We start from the raw sequence: 18,737 nt of genomic DNA on the forward strand, positions 1-18,737 counted from the left end.
GCGCACGGGAGCCGACACGCGAGGCAGCTCCGTCATTGAAAATGCAGCGCTCAGTGCGCCTGCGCGCCACTGTCTACGGCGCATGCACCGTAGACAGCGGTGCCTGTCTTCGGGCAAATATCTCCTAAACCGTATAGGTTTAGGAGATATTTCTTGGACCTACAGGTAAGCCTTAATCTAGGCTTACCTGTAGGTCAAAGTGTGTTGTAAGGGTTTACAACCACTTTAAGATGCGTACAGCAGATTTGTAGGCATCTAAAGTTTGCACAATAGTAATTAATGAGCCCAGCTGAGTCTACAGACAAGGTGTTTTTAGTCATGCATAAAAATAAAAAAAGGACACAGTTGCTGATTTTATGCGTCTAGATCTGCAGAGTAGCGATGGGCTCAGGCGTGTTCAGATCGAGCCCGCCCGGAAGCCGGGACTGCACACCACCAATCATAGACAGCGTGTGTATGTGCAGCTGCCGGTTTGGAAATACCTCACTGCCTTTGATTGGCAGTGTGCAGTGATGGCTTCCTGCCGGGCTCTATTCAAACACACCTGAGCCCCCATCACCTCTTAGATTGTAAGCTCTAAGTAGCCCTCTGATTCCTGCTGTATTAGTGTATTGTATTTGTACTGCCTACCTTTAAGTTGTAAAGCACTACGTAAACTGTTGGCGCTATATAAATTCTGTATAATAATAATTTTATGCATATGTGTGGGCGGAGCCACTTGCCCTGCTTGTAGGCAGGTGCAGTCCACTTTCTCCACTGCAGGTGGCGCTAACCAGCAACAGCCTTGTAGCTGGAGAGGAAGTCAAGAGGAACACAGTTCCTCTTTGGTTTTCTGGGTCACTGGGGAAACAATCTGGTTGGATATGCCACCTCATGTGACTGGCAGCTGTCTTGGCATGCATTTTGCGAGTTGCTTTAGTAGGGCGGGTACCCTGCCTGATAGGCAAAACACCAGTAGTAGGGAGAGGTTTCCTGATGAGGAGGGAAAGCATAGGGTCGCAACTCTTTTGGACATCATTCTGTGTGGGCACAAGACGGCCAAGCCACATTCTGCTCTTTAGACAGTCAGTCCGGCTGATACCTGCTCTCTTCTCTTTACTGGAGACCGTGAGTGTACCCAGTTGGGAAGGCTTCCCACTGGGTTTGTTGTGAACTGCTGTTGTGCTAATTCAATACAAATTCCTCATTGCCTCCGCTCCATGCACCACCCCACTTACACTTGGCGGCCGTCAGCAGGATATGTCTCTTGCAGCAGGTGTGGAAGAAGGAGCTTCAGCTTGACTCCACTTGGATAGGCCTTAGCCCTTATACCGAAGAGTGAGAGGAAAGACTGAAAAGTGCTGCATGCCTGTACCAGGACCCGAGCTGGCTAGTAACTCCTTATAGGCCTGTGCCTGTCATGCAGTAATGGCACCATCCGGGACATGAGCGAGCGACTTTAGAACAGATTGTATCACACTTGGAAGGCCTGTTTGAGAAGAAGCTACTGCTGCCGGAGCTGTGGCAAAGATTCTTCCTAAGGAACCAACAGGAGGACGAGAGTCTCATCCACCATTCAGAACCTCTGGAGGCACCTGGATAAGAGGAATGTTCGCAGTTGTGCCGACATCACTGATTCAGACCACATTCTTAGGGACTAATTCATTACTGGTCTGAAGGTATGACCAGTTTGGAGAGCCCTGCAGGAGAAAGTTAAGGCGCAACCCACCACTTCCTTGTACAATGCAGTGGTGGATGCGGTTATGTGGGAACAAGAAGAGGCGGATGCAACAGTGGCAGCCACCAAGAAGTTTGAGCCTGTATATATCAGGAGGAAGCCATGGCACCTTTACTCCTGTCAGCCATGCAAACAGCCGCCTTGAAAGAGGAGGTAGCTTTCTCTAAGAAGGACTCACCTCAACTTCATAGGGGTGAGAACCTGTTGCGCAGGGACCCCAAGGATGACTAAAAAACACATCCAGGCTGTCGTTATACCACTGACTCCTGGGGGCAGGGGGACAACCCCTAGGACAGACAACCCAAAGCTCCGACAAGTCCGAAGGCATGGTCACTTTGAGTCCAGTGGTTGCCGCCCTAGTGAACGGGCAAGAGGACAATGTCCTGGAATATGATTTCTATGTTCAAAGATTTAAAGCTGAACAACTGTTGGCTGTCCCTTCAGGCAGCCAATAATCTATTTATCCTGGTAGAAGGAATCACCTGGGTGAGGATTAAAATCGAGAATCGGGTGGTAGAGCAGGTTGAAGTAGTAGTGCCCCATGGTCAAGTTAACCCCACAGTGCCCGTGGTGCTAGGTATAACATTTTTAAAGGACCTGGACCAAACCCACCTGTTAGCTAAATATGAGCATTTGGGGTGGCGGGCCCGTGGTTGCAGCCCATGGGCAATATGGCTCATAGTACTTCAGGCTTTTGAGGCCCAACACGGAGCAACTAATGGGCAACAGGAACAAGTGGGGATGGTCCGCAGACCCCTGAAACAAAATATAATCTTGGCAACCCTACAGGAAGGGGTTTGGTTCCTCCCAGTGGGGGCCTACAGGAAGCGACCGTTATGGTAGAGCCCGCAAGGACCCTGTGACACAAGGGGAATGGTTTGATGGGCCATGCCCTATCTAAGTTTCACGGGGAAGAGTGTTGGCAACGCATTGGCTGACCTATATGCTGTACCCCTCATCACTGCATCTCCAAGGCCCAACCAGGATGAGGGGGGGGCAGTATGTGCTCCCTTACAGACAGCTATGGCCTATGGCTTCACAGGTCTGTTGTGGATCAGCTGGACGTTACCTTTAAAGACTTTTCTTAAAGCAGAACTTCACCTATAAAGGGAAGTTCCACTTTTCCTCCTCTTCCTCCTTCGGCTTTAAATTTCCTAAAGGACCTTGAGATACAAGTCCATATTGTAGAGTTATGAATCTTTCATATTCTGTCCTGTAGGGAGAGACTCTGAATGGTTCTCATTCTGTCCACCCTACCCATTGAGCCATACATATCCCCCCTTGTTTTACAATAGTCTTAAGTGACCTAGAGATGCAGATGCTTTTTGTAGAGTGACCTGGAGCTACAGAGTCCTTCAGCTGTTGTAGGCCTCAGTGGTGATGTCCTTCATGTCGAATGGGACAAATACATGTCCTCTGGTCTGTATAGTGTCTCTATTCCATGGATAGGCTCTGTCTTACATAAGAGGACATGGTGTAACCTGAAATGTAGACAGGCAGGGACAGGTCAACTCACTTCAATGTGGAAGCCTGGCTCTTCATAGATGGTAGAGAGTCCATTCCCAGTATGGTGGATTGGGCAACAAGGATGCCCTGATAGTCCATCATCGTGTATGATTGTCTGTTGAGCAGCTACCAGCTCCACCTACCGTGCCCAGGTCTGCTGGCCAGCCTCTGCTGTTTTTATGGGCGTCTGAATGGTGACCACTTGAATGTGGCACCAGCACTACTTCTATGACGCTTACTTAAAAGGTATTTCCACTTTTGCAGCCGTATTGGCATAACACCTACTTTATATCTGCTAAACTGAATACAATGTGTATATGTGTATATATATATATATATATATATATATATATATATACAACACCTAGGATGCATATATATACACAATACACTCACTGCAGCTAACTGACTCGCCTCCTGCCTGTTCTATCTAACTCAAATTAAATGAAATGACACTGCCTATCTCTCTCTCTATCAGCATGCCAGAACACACTATACAAGGCCGACTTCCAGGTGGCCTTATATAGTGTGGGGCGTGTACTAAATCCCCTGAGCCATAATTGGCCAAAGCCACCCTGGAGGGGTTGTGATGTTGGCAAGAGTGATTTAGCCACATCTACTGTTTGCCGCAGCTCTCTTCATTACCAAATCCAAACCCAAATCTGCCCCAGGTCTTTTATAATCCTACAGTGTATACTATGAAAAAAATGTGCCCTGTGCCACTAAAGTGTTCAGGTTTGGCTTGAAAAAAAGGTGGCAACCTTAGGTTACTGGCAAGTCCTAGTACAGGACCAAGATTGAGAGCTATTGTGTTTTGACAGGGAGACAACCCCCCCTCACCAAAACACACCATATAGTGCACACAGCCATTGGTTGAGAGCGCTGATTGGATGCCAAGCAGCTGTACACACGTTTTGATTGTTGGCTGATTTCTACTGTATTGGCTGATTTCAGCCAGTGTGTATGGGGCTTAAGTATAGGGTTCCTTGATTCCAGGTGACAATGACACACCCTCTGACACACCACGGCCAAACAAATTAGTTTTATTTTGGGAAATATGCCCCACAAAGCAACATATGAAAGGGCAATAGCAACAAACAATGTCAAATAACAAATTTGCACAACAGCACAAACAAAGGACCTTTTTTTATCTCCTTGGCGGTATGATTAGTTCTGAAAGCGGTACAATTATTTTGCATGGAAATTTGGCGTTTTATATTGTAGGCCTGCAATTCTTAGGAATAACTCTCTTAAATCTGTTCAAACCAGAGTCTAGCAGACATCCCGGGTATGATAAAATTTATAATATAATAAATAATGATAATAATAAAAATTATTCAATAATGTAATCAAATCCAAAAACACAGAAATTTGCTCATTTGCAGAATTGTCACTGTCATTAGATTTAGTGTTTGACGAATTTCCCCACAAATCGCTATCGCTCAATTCTGCAAGTGATTATAACTTATTATCGCTGTTTTCTAGTTGGTCTAAAATCACTTTTTACATAAAGGGACACTTTTTGGTTGCTATGGGCAATCTCCAAATTCCAGGCAGAAAAAACAGTATTTATAATATAAAAGTGCATGCAGGGCACTGCACAGACCACTAGGGACAAAGGGGGTGTGTAATTTTTTTATACAGTACTGTAATCTGTAAGATTACAGTACTGTATGTGTTTTGTGTGTTTTTACTTTTTTTAATTTGGCGCCGATCTCCGCTCCCATGCGCCGTACCGTTGCAGGGAACAGAGCTCGGCGGCACTCGCGCACTGTGTGAATTGAGCGGAGGACAACTCGAACACACAGCGGGGGGAGATCGCTGAATCCAGGGGACAAGGTAAGTAACATCTCCCTGTATCCAGCGATGCGATCCAGAGTCTGGCTCTGGGTTACTGCTTATGGTACTGAAATCCCAGCCCAAGCCAGACTCGGGATCACCGTCAGGGAGGTTAAAACAGCCTTTGCACCTAAACCATGAATCTAGGGAGATCTTGTCTAAAGGGGTTTAACTGAAAGCTAAAAGGTCCTTCAGTCCCTCAAAACGCCTCCAGTTAGCTAGTATACTATTAGGCTTGATTCAATGGGCCAAATATAGGTTCACTTAAAGCAGAACACTGGGATTTTCAAAAAATCCCCCATTAGTACACCCCCCCCCCCCCCCACACACACACACACACACACACACACACACACACACACACAAAACACTAAACAGTTATTATATTTGTGAAATTTCTTACCATTTAAGACATGTCTGATTGAATTTTCAGGAAGTCAGCTTTGTGATTCAAAAAAAGCAGCCTGTATTCTGGCAGGTAGGAGGTGTTAGAACAGTGATTGCATCATATCCTCTTCTCTCTCTCTTACTGTAATCAGGCTAGATTTCCCATGAATACTTGGGATGGGAGTGAATGTGGGCCGTACACTTGGCTTGTACATGTAAATGTGAATTTGCCCGCTACACTATAGGTTACAGCCTTATAAATGCAAAGCATTTAAATATAAATGCATATCAATATAATATTTAATGCATTTAATATAAATGCAAACCAGTGAAGCTTATCAGGGACCACAAGTGCCGAATGGCAGGGACCACAAGTGCCGAATGGCAGGGACCACAAGTGCCGCATGTCGGGGACCACAAGTGCCGCATGTCAGGGACCACAAGTGCCGATTGTTAGGGACCACAAGTGCTGAATGCCAGGGGCCACCAATGCCGAATGTCAGGAGCCACCAGTGCTGAATGTCAGGGACCACCAGTGCCGAATGTCAGGGACCACCAGAGCCACTTGTCAGGGACCGATAGTGCAGATTGTCAGTGCCCATCATTGCGGTGTCACCAGTGAAGATTATCAGTGCCATGTCACCAGTGCAGATTATCAGTGCCCATCACTGCCGTGTCACCAGTGCAGATCATCAGTGCCCATCAGTGCAGTGACACCAATGCCTTATCTGTGCCCAGAGGCATAGCTTGAAGTTTGTGGGCTCCGATGCAAAAGTTGACCTGACCCCCCCCCCCCCCCCCCACTACTTCCAACATGCGTGCAGATACATCCACTGCACGCCAACACTGTTAAAGTGGCTTAAGAGTTTTGAGTTCCCAGAGTTCCTCTTTACATCAGAGGACAGTGATTACCACTGGAGAATCAGAGGACAGGGATTACCGCTGGAGAATCAGAGCACATGGATTACCACTGGAGAATCAGAGGACAGGGACCCCTGGCAGGTCACTTGGCAGAGCTCCTTTGCCATCCCAGCACTGTATACAGCTCCCCCCTCACACTACACAGGGCTGAAATCACATTCCTTTACACACAGTCTGTCAGTCTTCACAGGGTGTATCTGGCTTTTATGTTGCCCTTCTGACCTGTGAAATTCTCTGGTCGGAACAGCAGTGTAGTTGCTATAGGCAGATACACCCTGTGCAGATCATGGCTAACTGGCTGTGTTGCAAAGGAATGTTATTTCAGCCCGCGGAGGAGAAACAGTATAGAGTGCTGTAATGGGAAAGGAGCTCAGCAGCCGGGCATAGCATGCAGGGTGGAGGGGGTGGTCAGGGGGCTTGGGGGGGGCAACTTAGATTTGGGAGGGCACAGCCATGTGACACAAAATCTGGAGCCTGCAGCCCTTCAGGAGCCCCCAAGGAGGTGTTAAGGGATTTGTTTTAGCAATTTCTGAAGGTTTCTCTGTCAGTTTTGGGGGAAGGTCACCTCTCGGAGGTGTGTGTCTTTTCCCCAGTTGTCAGGGAAGTGGGGTACGTAGACATGCCTGGGTGGGGGGTACAGAGAATCCCAGCTGGTTACTAGGAGACACTGAGCAGTCTCATACCTCACCATTGACATTGGTCCGATCGTGGCTACAGGATGGCACTCTCCTCCTCTTGCCTCACTGAGCTTGGTTACCATTCTATGTTGCCAGCACACAGCGCAGACACTTCCACATTATGGGCTGTTCTCACCTCGTGCTCCTCTCCATTCAGGAAATGGCTCACAGTTTCTCCCCAGCCAATGGGGAGAGGGTGTGGACTGTGGAAGGCAAAGTAGAAGCCCAGTACTGGAGCATGACTGTGGGGCCCTAGGGCAGATCGGAGCTGGATTTTGTGGAGGATATGATAATATGACAGGGAGGCTACAGGGGCCCCATGGAGCTAGGGGCAGGGATTCAATTGTGACCCTTGCAACCCCTTATGCTACGCCCATGTCTTTTCCCATCATTGCGGAGTCACCAGTGCCTTATCTATGCCCATCAGTGCAGTGTCACAAGGCAATAAAGTTTTTTCAGCAAGTTCAGCAGGCTATTGCAGAGGAACTACAGAGCTCAGAAGAACACGGCTGACATAGTTGGTGAAGGTAGCAACAAGAACATGGAAAAAAGTTTTTGCCTGATTTAAGGCTGGGTTCACACTACTGTGTGGAGCAGCTCACAACAGAGGTCCGGTGCATCTCTTTTCACCGCTTCAGGCCCGATTTTGGTCCAAATTTTTTGCTGAATTCAGACCTGAAACGGACCAAAAGATACACATGACTCTTCTACAAACCACTCTGAAGCCGTCCTGGAGCTCTGTGAACCATCTCCATTGAGAGACAATCGCAGTCTCCTGACATGCGAATTGGATGCAGGGAAATTCACAATAGTGTGAGCCCAGCCTAAAAAACAAATGCGATCCAACGTCCATCAGATCAGGCAGGCGAATCTGACTTCATCCGTCCCATTACTGTAGGGTTTGTCATCTCTGCTCTTTCTTGATGTTGCGTTCATTGAGGTATCAAACACTACAAGTTTGGTGACCACTCATACCTATATAATTTTCTACAAATGTTAATAAAATAAATTGTTGTTGGTATTAATCTTATCTCTTTATAATCTACACAATGTTATAGATGCATGCTGAGCTGCCCTGAAGAAGCAGATAAGAAGTCTGCAAAAAGCATCGGCTTTCTGCATATACAAGCATCTGTTGTATCCTGAGTATTGAGTATCAATCATGGTCGAATAGTTATGACCTAATGTTATTGCCATTTTGATTATTGGTCTACCCTATGACCAAATTTTTATGAATACTAGTTTTCTGTTGTGCTTACCTTGATGACAGTTCTATACACATCCTTCAAAATCCCACCACTTTATTAGGGAATGGTGTGCTCTCACTAGTTTCTTAAAAAAAAAAAAAAACTTATATACTTATGTTATATAGTAAAACTTATTTTTTAAGCTCTTTACAACCACACATTTTTTTTTTTTTTTACGAACTGTGAATATAGTTTAGTTTGCCTTAAAAATATTAAGGACTTTATTATGTTTTACTTTGCCTTTTGATACATACATTACAAGCATGCCATAGTAAACCAGATCAATCTATATTGCCTCATAAAGATGTACTGTACCGTCAGCTGGTCCTTCAGGTCTAACACAAGTTATTTTAACTTAACAAGATTATTCTTATGTGTTCCCAGAAATATGAAAACAGAATTAGCTTATTTCTTATGAGTAACAGTGGGTGGCTATAGGTTAGGTATAAACATGGAAGGCCTAAACTGCCTGGTGATTACTGAATATATTAATCATATCAGTAATGTGTATTTGAATTGGTGGTAATGATCTGGGTTAAAGGTATACAGCAGGTAAAACTTGAAATAAAAACAAAAGGCACATGGGTAGCATATCCAGACATTTCAGTAGCTAGCCCACTCCACTTCATTTTGTTGGTGAACTGTTGATCTGAGAGAACCTACCTGTGTAGCAGGAAAGGAGCTCCAAACACGCAGCGGCAAGCAACTGACCATTCTCTCTATAGATAATGTGGCTCTGCCCACAATAAGCAAGATTTCCCTTTACTAGGATTGCATCACAGATCGATACATTCTGACTCGTTGCCATATGTTTTTTAGGTTTGCCTAACTCATAAGTGAAAAAGTAAGATAATGGTCTATATAAATAACATTTATTGTTGTTCTTGCTTAGCTCTTTATCAGCTATTGTACTATCCATTGTGGACCATAGGAGATTTTTGAAGGTGAAGGGAAGTAAAAATAAAAAATAAAAAAATACTGTAATATGGTTGCATAAGTGTGCACACCCTTAAACTAATACTTTGTTGAAGCACCTTTTGATTTTATCACAGACTTTTTGGGTATGAGTCTATCAGCATGGCACGTCTTGACTTGGCAATATTTGCCCATTCTTCTTTGCAAAAATATTCCATATCTGTCAGATTGCGAGGGCATCTCCTGTGCACAGCCCTCTTCAGATCACCCCACAGATTTTCAATCAGATTCAGTTCTAGGCTCTGGCTGGGCCATTCCAAAACTTTAATCTTCTTCTGGTGAAGCCATTCCTTGTATGCTTTGGGTCGTTGTCATGCTGAAAGGTTAAGTTTCTCTCAGGCCGCGTACACACGCGCGGACTGTTCGCCCAACCTTGTTCGTCAAACAGTTTGACAAACAGTCCGCTCAAAATTAGCATGAACGGACTTGACCACACACGATGAACGAACAGTCCGCTGAAACCGTGCGCGATGACGTGAACGGCACGTACGACGGGACTAGAAAACGACGTCCTATACACTGCAATGCAACCTTCGGCGTGTAAATCCTTTCTGAGTATGCGCGGAACTTAGTTTGACGAACAAGCCTACACACGAGCGGACTGTCCGCTCAAACAAAGTTTCAGCGGACAGTTTTACGGAACTTCCGAAAAACTTTGTTCGTCAGACTGAAACTGTCCGCTGAAGCCCACACACGAGCGGACTGTCCGCTGAAACACTGTTCACCCGTGTGTACGCGGCCTCAGTGTTCAGCTTTCTAGCAGAAGCCTGAAGGTTTTGTGCAAATATTGACTGGTATTTGGAACTGTTCATAATTCCCTCTACCTTAACTAAGGCCCCTGTTCCAGCTGAAGAAAAACAGTCCCAAAGCATTATGCTGCCACCACCATGCTTCACTGTGAGTATGGTGTTCTTTTGGTGCTGTACAATGTTGTTTTTGAGCCAAACATATCTTTTGGAATTATGGCCAAAAAGTCCAACCTTGGTTTCATCAGACCATAGCACATTTTCCCACATGCTTTTGGGGGACTTCAGATGTGTTTTTGCAAAATTTAGCCGGGCTTGAAAGTTTTTCTTTGTAAGAAAAGTCTACAGTCTTGCCACTCTACCCCATAGCCCAGACATATGAAAAATATGGGAGATTGTTGTCACATGTACCACGCAGCCAGTACTTGCCAGATATTCCTGCAGCTCCTTTAATGTTGCTGTAGGCCTCTTGGCAGCCTCCCTGACCAGTTTTCTTCTCGTCTTTTAATCAATTTTGGATGGACGTCCATTTCTTCGTAATGTGATGCCATATTTTCCCCACTTGATGATGACTGTCTTCACTGTGTTCCATGTTATATCTAATGCATTGGAAATTCTTTTGCACAATGAGATCCCTCTGGCTTTTGCTGTAGCATGCAACTAAGAAAATGTCAGGAATGACCTACTAGAACAGTTGAACTTTATTTGGGGTTAATCAGAGGCATGATGGCAGGTGTGTACTGACTCCTATTTAACATGAGTTTGAATATGATTGATTCATTTTGAACACTGCTACATCCCCAGTTATAAGAGGGTGTGCACACTTATGCAACCACATTTTTTACCCCTCCCAAAAGATTCTAGTTTGTTTTTCAATTGAGTTGTACAGTTTATAGGTCACATTAAAGGTGAAAAAGTCCTGAAATTATTTATCTTTGTCTCATTTTTTTACATCACAGAAACCTGACATTTTAGCAAGGGTGTGTAGACTTTTTATATCTATTGTACATAGTGACCTTTTGCTATTGTTCTCGGGGGTTGGCGTTGGACAAGCGGCTGTCTGCCGTGTTCTTTTTCCTTTCTGGCTTCTTCTCTTTTCCTACTCTATTTCTTCTTTATTAATTCTTCTATCTGGAAGATTTTCTATTATTGTTATTGCCCTGTTGAAGAAAAAAGAGGGTTCTTGTTTTATATTTATGTTTCTACACAAGGTTAACTGCTTTGAGGAGCATTCCAGGTTCCGGTGGCTGAATGCTGGATACTGTTGAGTTGCTGTGTTTTTTCAGTGGATAACCCTTTCAGGTTTATTTACCTTCCTCTTCTTATGGATCTTCCTTGATACAGATTTTTCGTTGCCGGAACTTCATCTGAGGATCATATCCCATCTTTGAGCCACTCTGAATATACTCTGTTTCCCCATTTTATGTGATAACTTTTATGTTGTACCCCTATCCATGTATCCTGGGTTACATTATGTACACTGGTTACTTACCTGTACTTTTGTATTTCTTATCTGGAAAAAATAAAAATATATTGAAAAGAAAATATCTGAAAAAATTGAATTACACACAACATGTTGTGGAAATTTTATTATATGGATTAATATGGACATTTTGTACTAGAATGTGTGCTTTATAGATTGTCATCTGTCTCCCTGTGTCTCTAGCAGAGCGCACTTGGGTTGAATCGGGACCAGCAGTAAAACCGTCAGTATGAAAACCTTCTCATGGGCTTGGAGATCTGTTCTCTGTGTGTGTGGGCGTTTGTCTGTTTGTAAGTATCAAGCGCAATGCACTGGGCTTCTTGCCTTCAAATGTCTATGCACATTAGAGAAGCGAAGTCCGCATAACAAGAGAAACATATTATATCTCTGTTGTGGCTACGCTATCCCTTTTGGATACATATCTGCTTTTCTAAGAGGATATTGATATCTGCCTTGTTGGTATACTTGTACCGTATATTCACAACAGCAGTAGCAATATCCCTGCATATCTTCTCAAGCCTGTAAGAACAACTAGAATGATCTTACCAGAAACTGGTTACTCTGCGCAGTATTGAATAGCCTCCGTGCTGACCAAAATGGTGGATGTGGATGCATGTGGCTGGGCGGGGGCAGTGTACATGCCTCAAGTGGGTGGGACATGTGCACTCCCCCCCACTCCTGTGGATGCCCTCCCCTTTGCTGTTGTCATTTCCTGTGATGTCATTTTGCATGCAGGAAGCAATTGGCTGTTGGGGTCATGACTTTCTGTTTGTGATTCCTTTTGTTGCCAATAAATAAAAGGTGCCTGGGCTCGTGAGGGCAGATGGTCAAGCTGTGGAGCTAAGGATGTAAGAATGGTGGTCATGTCTGTGTTGCTTGGGAAGATATGGGAAACAGGGTTGTACTAAGATGCATTATACCAAAAGGCTGAAAGCGTCATGGATCACGATACCGAAATTTCCACTTCAAACAAGAAAAATGGAATTGCCCGTAACAATCAATTATCTTTTGCCGTAAATGTTTGTAGAATGGCTATAGTGATGCTCACAATTTTAAGCATTGTTTGCAATGATCATGCTCTTTGAGACCTCTTGGAGATTGGAGGTGATTGCAGTCACAAAGGGAGATTTTCTAATTTGTTACTGCATCTTTCCACTGGTATTGAGCAAAGGGAGAGACCTAAGTACTGCCTTTGTTTCCCTGCTACCGTAGATAAGAAACTGCAGTAAATCCCAGGACTTTAAAGTGGTTGTAAACCTATAACTTGCACTTGTACTGTACCTATAGGTAAGCCTATAACAAGGCTTACCACTAGGGACTGTAAATATCTTTACTATGCAGAGATATTTACTATATATGCAGCTGATGATATCATCGGCGCATTTGCTCTGTAGGAACAGACACCCAGGCTGTTTCTTCGGAATCCTGTGCCGTAAATGATGGCTCTTCTGCGCATGTGTGGGAATGACGTCATTGCGGATCCAGCAAGTCACACAGCCGGAGTCCGTGGACTCGGAAAGGAAGACAGGCGAAGATGGAAGCGGCCACCAGGATGCCGCTGGAATGCTTCATTTTCAGGTAAGTTTCACATAATGTGCTAGTATGCAATGCATACTAGATACTAGATACTTCTAGATATTGCATACTAGATACTGCTAGATACTTCTAGAAGCTGCTAAACGCTCCTAAACATTAGTGCTTGAGCACTGATTCATTTCAATAACCAGAATAAATGATTTATTCTGGCCAATGAAATGAATTAACACCCAAAAGCTTGATGCCTGTAAAAGCTCCTAAAAGCTTGTAAAAAGGTTTAGACACTTTTACAAGTGTCAGGCATTTTTTCTGCAAAAGAGGAGAGTTAAATAAACATCCTGTGTACATGCGGCCTAAAAGTCCTCACTTTGTCCCATTCTTACTTGTATGGTGTGATGCCAAGCTCCCTCCCTTGTGTGATTCCATTTGTTGATATAATTAGGCAGCTGTGAGTGACAGTGTGGTCATGTCTTTTTATTTTTTTTATTTTTTTTTAAGTATTTTTTTAAAGTTCAGTATATGGTCCCGTGATGGATTCAAGGGGCATTGGGAAGTTTAAAGAGAACCATAGCTGTGAATGTTTCACCAACACAGTTATCTTAGAAGGACAAGAAGGTAAGTATTGTGTAATCGTGGTCATTTGCCATACTGAAGTACTTGGTTGATTCTGGTACCATTTTTTCTGTTCCACGTTAGAAAGTGGGACTAATGTAGGACAGGTTGAAAAGCATTTTTTCCGAACAGAATGGTCACCGGACTGGGTCTTGTTTTTCCTAATCTGATTCTTTCATTCTTTCCTACTACTTTTTATATGCTTCTGACAGCTTTGTTATCTACTATATTGAAGACCTCATAGAGTGAGATGAATTCAAACAAAAACTCACAATTATGTTGCCCAACAGTCACTAGGTGCTGGATCTGCTCGTCTTTGCCAGTAATAACACTGTCCTACACCTATAATAGACCAAAGATAAATGGAGGATTACTTTTTCATTAAAGCAGTGCATTTTAAAACAACAAGCAGACACCAACACTTCACCCAGAGTATTTATTATTGAATATATCGTGTTTCACATTAAGTTGCTTTCTAAAGCTTACTAATGGATTCCCATGTATTAATAAACCTTAGATTGGAAAGAATTTTCCTAATCACATATATAAACTTTTCCATATCACACCTACATATAACTCATTGGTATAGCTGTGACTAGAAAGAACTGGATACCAAGGTACAGTAAGTGTAATTATGTGTACATAACTATAATTATATATCTGTAATTATACGATGATGTATATCTATTCCACGGACAGTATAAGCTACACAAATTAGATGCCATTCCATAGTCCACCCAAAATGTGTTTTTAATTATGGTTGGATTTAGCCTTAAAATAATGTTTTCTATCTTTTAATGTCCTCCCAAATGTTGTATGTGATGTGATTACTTTCACTGGACAACTGCAGTAAACTGTCAAATCCTGCAGAAAAATGTTCATGGCCCCATCATCTCTCATCAAAAAGAGTATACATTACCTACAGCATACTTTTTCCTCCCCTGGTATTTCGTTTATTTTCACAGATCCAAAAGGCACTTCGGTCTGCAAATTTAAAATTGAACATTTTAGCAAATAAAATAATGTAAAAGGTGTGTCAGAGCAAAATTAAAAACAAAATATTCAGTACATTTCTGCAGTATATGCACATTTCTACATATTTTATTAGTTTAAAGACAATGCAAGTACAGAAAAATACTTGCTGACATTCCAGACATGCACTCAGCCTCCAATTTCCTATTGTGAGCTGATAACTCACAGCATTTTTGTGGACTTAATGGTGTCAGCCCTGCCCAGTTGTCTTTGGTAAACTACTGATCCTCCAATCTTTCCACCTCCATAATATGGGGAATAATTTTGTAGCCCAATATCAGAACTGAAAGGGTTGGTTAGGCTACTGGGGGGATGAACCGCTGCAAACTGCCTTCAAAATGTATTTACTGCTTAACTTTACCTAAAATAATTTGTAAATATTTGAATGTCTGTAGCCTTGCCACAGTTCAACTTAAAAGTATACCCAGGGGCATACATACAGGGGTTGAAGGGGTCACAATTGCGACCCAGCCTTATGCTTTAGGGGACCCATAAGGCTCCCTGTATAACTGGATATGAGGGGTGGCCCCTTTCAGTGGCTGCAGTAGTAAAATGGAGGGGATCGGTCCTCTACATGCTGCCCCACTGCCCCTCCCATCCACCTCCTGCTGTGATCTGGCTACTGTGTACCCCCCTGCCCCCCCATCCCCTGTAGCTGCTGTGGGGATCTGTGAGGATAGGGAGCAGAGAAGGGGCCAGTAAATGACTCATTTACTGGCCCCTTCCTTTTCTTAATGAATAAAGTCAGTAATCCTTATGTCAGGGCTGGGCTCAGCCGTTCCTTCTCTGAGCTGGCCGCTCAGCTGTCGGCTAATTGCCAGCCCCTATCTCTCCACAGTGACTCACCTGTTGATACTATCCTGCTCGTCAGTCCTTCCTACTTAATGATCTCTGCCTTCGCCTTGGTCGAAACGCTTTCCTGTGTTCCTGTTAAAGACTTGCTTGGCTGACATTCATTCTGGCTCCAGATCCTACTTGCTGTTCTACTACGCTCATCTCTGGCTCCCTGACGTTTTGGCTTGTCTGAATATCCGTTCCGGTTCCTGAACTCTGGCTATGTTTTGACTACGTTTACTCTGTTTACCTTTTTTAAATTATTATTAACCACTTGAGACCCGCGCTATAGCCGAATGACGGCTACAGCGCGGATCTCCTTTGCCGGGACTACGTCAATAGACAATAGTGCACGAGCGGCCTGCGCGCCCCCTGAGGGCCGCGCGCGACGCGCTCTGTGATCGGCGAGTCTACGAGACTCGCCTGATCACCGATCAGAGCAAGGGGTCGATCCCGACCCCTTATCACGTGATCAGCTGTCAGCCAATGACAGCTGATCATGTGATATAACGGAGCCGGTAATTGGCTATTAATCCTCCTCGCGCTGTCAGAAAAAAAAAGAGCCAATCACCGGCGGCCGTGATCGGGACATCAGTCCCGATCACGGCCAGCCCTGCCAGTGCCCACCTGCCCCCTGCCAGTGCCCACCTGCCCCCTCATCACTAAAGATGATTAAAAAATAAGTGCCCCCGTCAGTGCCACCCAGCAGTGCCCATAGTGCCACCCAGCAGTGCCCACAGTGCCACCCAGCAGTGCCACCCAGCAGTGCCCACAGTGCCACCTAGCAGTGCCCACAATCTGCCTCAACAAAGGTGCTGCACCCCAGTGCCACATATCCGTGCCCATCAGTGTCATCTACCAGTGCCCATTAGTGCCCAGCAGTGCCGCCCATCAGTGCCCAGCAGTGCCACCTATCAGAGCCACCTATCAGTGCCACCTATCAGTGCCCATCAGTCCCATCTATCAGTGGTACCTATCAGTGCCCCTTAGTGCCACCCATCCGTGCCACCCATCTGTGCCACCCATCCGTGCCATCTTATCTGTGCCCATCTTTGCCCATCAGTGCCGCCTTATCTGTGCCCATCGGTGCCGCCTTATCTGTGCCTATTAGTGCCGCCTTAACTATGCCTATCAGTGCCCACCAGTGCAGCCTATCAGTGCCCACCAATGCAGCCTATCAGTGCCCACCAGTGCAGCCTATCTGTGCCGCCTCATCAGTGCACTTCAATTAAATTATCACTTAAATTAAACTATTAAACATGATTTTTTTTTTTTTTGCATATTTTTTTGTTTGTTTAGCAAAAAATAAAACTCCCAGCTGTAATTAAATACCACCAAAAGAAAGCTCTATTTGTGGGAAAAAAATGATAAAAATTTCATTTGGGTACAGTGTTGTATGCCCGCGCAATTGTCATTCAAAGTGCATCAGCGCTGAAAGCTGAAAATTGGTCTGGGACTGAGGGGGGTTTAAGTCCCCAGTAAGCAAGTGGTTAAACAAGTGAGATTTAACTGTACTTCTGTCTCAGTTTGATTCATGGTTTCTGACACCTTACTGATCACTGACTCTGTTCATTCATAATTGAGACTGTGTTTGCAATGCTTCAGTTTATAAATGAACAGGAAGCTCTGTACAGAGCTATTCCTATCCATTCATTCTGTGCAGCTGAGGCTGCAGAAAAGGAGAATGAGGGCTGTGTCCTTAATCTCCTTTCTCTGTCTCAAAGGTGAAGCATCAGAGGTCTGTTTAGACCCCTGATATATCATTAAAGCCCCCCAACGGGGCTCCTAAAAAAAACTGTAAAAAAAAAAAAATTGTAAATAAATAAAACAAAATGTTAAAAAAAGAAATAACAAAAATAAAAAAACTATTGACTGGACATGGCTGAGTGAAGCAGCACTTTATGAGAGCTCCCAGCTTCACCCTGCCCTTCTGGGCTAAACCAACCACATACCACCGCTATGCTATCAGCAAAAGAGCAGCAACCCGGGTGACCCGTTCCAGAAAGTCAAAAGGCAATATACAGCAGTATTTCTCGCAACTCCAGAGACTCTCACTGGGAGCTAGAGTGGTGGCTCCACGTGGTCTCCCACAGGAGGCCCAGGACCCAGTCCCTCTGCCTCCTTGGACTGTTTCTCTGAGACACCAGCGGCCTTACAGCCAGAGATGACTGCCTCACCATGGCTGCCAGGCACAAGCCAATTCAACCAGGACATTCGTCACTATTACAGGTCCTCCCCACCAGGATAGACTTCGAGGCTCTGATCCTCTGGCTGGAGGAAACACATCGTCGTGACATCCAAGAGGTGAGAGAGGATGTGAATATACTCACAGATAGGGTGACTGCAGGGGAAGTGCCGTTCTCCACCCTGGAACACTGGGTACCGGCCCTGGAGACTCTCACTGATACACGGCCATTGCACTGCAGCTTCACCTGGAGGACATCGAGGACCGGACCTGCCGTAACAACCTGCGGTGCCACGGGTGCTGAGAACCTTGGGGAGACTGTTCTGGCGATCTTCCACAGAGTACTGGAGACCCCTCCTGTGACACTGGAGCTAGACGGGGCCCATAGGGCTCCAGGCCTTCGGATCCTGGCAGACCGCGCAATGTAGTGTGCACGCAGAAGGAGGAGGGTGGAAACATGGAGAACGACATGGCACCGGTAAGGATCTTGCCGGACCTCTCCAGGGCGATGCTGCGATGCAGGGCTCTCCTGCACCTCCTGCTGCAATGCAGGGCTCTCCTGGAGCTGGTGAAACAAAGAGGCTGCACCTGAGGCTACCCACTAGCAGTTGCGTTCAGGTAGGACACAACCTCCTTCACCCTGCAGACAAATCCTTCTGCGATCCAACGGCAAATCAGCCCTCTCTACACGTCGAAAGCCCTCCCGCAGTGAAACAGGAGGAGATCACGGAACGCCCTCTCTGGAGCGGTCACGTGAGTCATAAACAAACCTCCATTTTCTCTGTTTCACCCCCTAAGCACCTGCACCATTGCCACCAGCCTGACCCACGGACAGCTTGCTGCCTGCCAGCAGCAATAGTTCTGCTGAGTTACCCCATATGGGATTGTTCCCCTTGCCAGCCTTCACCACCCTGACCCTACTCCCGCTCACAGACACGCTGGGTCCCTGGACTTACGAGACTCCTTGAGTGGTATCCCCGGTGCTCAACATGGTAGCCCGCAATGTAAAACTATGCACACCACCCCATTTTACTTGACTC

This window comes from Lithobates pipiens, unplaced genomic scaffold (genome assembly GCF_037356315.1).
Source record: "Lithobates pipiens isolate NorthernLeopardFrog02 unplaced genomic scaffold, aLitPip1_a1.2 Scaffold_18, whole genome shotgun sequence".
Lineage (NCBI taxonomy): Eukaryota > Metazoa > Chordata > Amphibia > Anura > Ranidae > Lithobates > Lithobates pipiens.